Raw genomic sequence first — 3160 nt, 5'->3', positions numbered from 1 at the left:
TTTTTTCATTTTTACTTCATCCTCTAAAGTACTGTATTTTTGTATATTTTGTATATTTTTCTGATATATATCATAATAGCACAGTCACTGATATAAAAAATATAAAAAATATAGAATAATATAAAAAATATTTTTAAAAATTTCAAAATAATTTTCTAGGATTTTAACTCACAGGACAAAAATCCATAGTGATTTCATGAAGTTGTTATCAATGATTTATTTTAAACTATGATAATTGAATATGGGAAGAACCATTCAATCATCTCTGTCTTTGATTTTTATTAGGTATGATAAAAAACTAATTCATGGGTAAAACTGATTCTCTTATATTGTTCTGTTTTGTTGATATTTTGTTGTGTTGCATTTTGTTTTATATTTTCTCCATGTAAAATTTGCAACAAATTGATGAAAAAGTTATAATGTTTAATTTAGTAAAAAAAAAATGGGTAGCACAAGTAATAAATCTTATCTTTGTGTAAACTTCAATAACTATGATAAATAAAACCACAAATGCACGGGTTAGGTTGCTTCTTGCAATCTCATCACATTCTCTTACCAGTTTCTCAGGACTCCTAGCCCTCCTTGTTTGAAACCTAACAGGAGAGTTCAAGAATCAAACATAAACATAGTAGAGATTAATTGCTTTTTTACTTGTAGGTTAATGTATATTGTTTAATTAGTGTTTTCAGCACCATAGGTGAGTATCTTATGCACCTACCATTTCCATATCCTATTTTTAAGGGCCTTGTATAAGTTTATTTAACAAAAGGCACAATCCTCTCTCTCTTTGCAAGACCTGTTTGTAATTCTGTTTCTGTCAATGAGAGCGATTAGAATTCAATATGGAAACTTACTAGCTGAAGTGCCTCTGCAGTCAATCCTTTACAAAACTGAAGATCCATTTTACCTGTTTAGGAAATACAGATTTTCTTAGGGCTGATTTCCATTCCCTTCACTCTGTCAACTAAGAATTATGGGGTCCTTAGGATCCACCGTGACACCCTGCTCTCTTTCCTCTCTTGACGCCACCCTAGTGAATCTGAATTTTCTGTTTTTGAACTCTGTTGGCTAAAGCAGGTAAGACCACTGAATTTGAGTGAGAAAGGATGGGGCAATGTAGTCAAGGGGAAGGGGATACTTCAGCAGCCTCCTAAAAGAATCTCTAAAGGAGGTCTGGTGCTGGCGAGGAAACCGAGAGAAGGCTGGAACCGGGATCGGGACCAGAGTTTCGCTCCTTGCTGAGCGGCACCCAGGGCCTAGTGGGCTATGGGGGAGCCTGCTTCCTTGGTCACTGAAGACCACGCCGGTGGCCGGAGCTGGTGCTTGAGGCGGGTGGGGATAAATGCCAAGTGGCTGCTGCTGGAGGACGGACGTGAGGTGACTATAGGCTGAGGATTTGGTGTCACATACCAACTGGTATCAAAAATTTGCCCTCTGATGATTTCTCGCAACCACTGTGTTCTGAAGCAGAATCCTGAGGGTCAGTAGACAATTATGGACAACAAGGGTGTTTGTTCTGAAAAGGCAGAAGGTTTTGCAGCAACAGAGTCTGAATGGTTGAACAGAGAGCACCTGGAACCATTAAAGTTTTATTTCATCCATAAGGGAGACCACATCCAGCTTGGGGTGCCTCTGGAAAATAAGGAGAATGCAGAGTATGAATATGAAGTTACTGAAGAAGAATGGGAGAAAATTTATCCCTATCTGTCCCCAAAGAGTGACCGGATGAATGAAAAAAATAAGGACTTGAAAACTAAAAGGAAATTTAATTTAGATGAATTGGAGGGTCTTGCAGCTGAAGGCCCCTCAAATTTGAAATCCAAAATAAGTAAAGTGTCATGTGAACCTGGTCAGCCACTGAAGTCACACGGGAAAGGTGAACCCTCTGAATATTTGGATCCTAAGTTGACTTCTCTTGAAGCACATGAGAAGACCCCAGGGGCCAATATTTGCCCTGGCCCTCCCACAGTCATAGAGCTTCATCAAAAGAAGCAGAAAGCCTCAAATCCTTCAGCATCTCAGAGCAGCTTAGAGCTGTTTAAGGTGACCATGTCCAGGATTCTGAAGCTAAAATCACAGATGCAGGAAAAACAAGTTGCTGTTCTGAATGTGAAAAGGCAAACCCAAAAGGGGAGCTCAAAGAAAATCATGAAAATGGAGCAGGAACTGCAGGACTTACAATCCCAGCTGTATGCAGAGCAGGCTCAGCAGCAGGCAAGAGTAGAGCAACTAGAAAAGACTTTCCAGGAAGAGGAGCAGCATCTCCAGCATCGAACTCTAATGGAAGAGATAAATCTCAGTAAGAAGGATTTTGAAACAATCATTCAAGCTAAGGACAAAGAATTGGAGCAGACCAAGGAAGAAAAGGAGAAGGTGCAAGCACAGAAGGAGGAAGTGCTTAGCCACATGAATGACGTGCTAGAGAATGAGCTCCAGGGTATTATTTGTTCAAAATACTTCATTGAGGCGGTCACCTTGAACTGTGCCCACAGTTTCTGCTCCTACTGTATCAATGAATGGATGAAGCGGAAGATAGAATGCCCCATTTGTTGGAAGGACATTGAGTCCAAAACCCACTCCCTGGTTCTGGACAATTGCATTAATAAGATGGTGGATAATCTGAGCTCAGAAGTGAAAGAACGACGAATTGTCCTCATTAGGGAACGAAAAGCAAAGAGATTGTCCTGAAGACCAGCGTGAAGGACATTTGAAAGACTCCAAGGCGATGGGAGCTCGGGATGTTCTTGAGGAATGTCTCTGGGTGTGACTCGGGCCACTCTGGAGGTCATCAGAGACGCCACGTGGGACAGAGACTGAGTTAGGAAGCCCTGCGTCACCCGCCTCCGTGATGGCCACCTCTGCTGCCATCGTCGTCTGAAGCAATACCAGGACTCACAGCACCAAGTGCTTACTTAACAGACTGCTTCACTACATGTTGGATGGGTTATTTAAGTTCTGTTTTTTGTTTTTGTTTTTTTAATTTGTTGTTGTTGTTTTTGCTACCTCAGAAGCACTCAGTTGATGTTCGTTTTAGACAGTTGGGTGTACCTCATGCTGCCCCTAAAGACAGCCTGTTTTTGACAGTCTAGTTTCTCTCTTCTTTGTGAAAAAAGATGTAATTTCTTGGAAATAAATGTAAAACAAACAACAACAAAAAAAG

The 3160-nt window shown here is 40.5% G+C and overlaps 1 pseudogene; it reads left to right on the top strand.

Moving 5' to 3' along the window:
• The first annotated feature begins 1206 nt into the window (after nucleotides 1-1206).
• LOC101972662 (E3 ubiquitin-protein ligase RNF8-like) lies at nucleotides 1207-2905 on the top strand (annotated as a pseudogene).
• The last annotated feature ends 255 nt before the right edge of the window (nucleotides 2906-3160 follow it).

Source organism: Ictidomys tridecemlineatus, chromosome 14 (genome assembly GCF_052094955.1).
Source record: "Ictidomys tridecemlineatus isolate mIctTri1 chromosome 14, mIctTri1.hap1, whole genome shotgun sequence".
NCBI lineage: Eukaryota > Metazoa > Chordata > Mammalia > Rodentia > Sciuridae > Ictidomys > Ictidomys tridecemlineatus.
The sequence above is the reverse complement of the archived record's forward strand: the minus strand, read 5'-3'. Positions and strand labels throughout refer to the sequence as shown.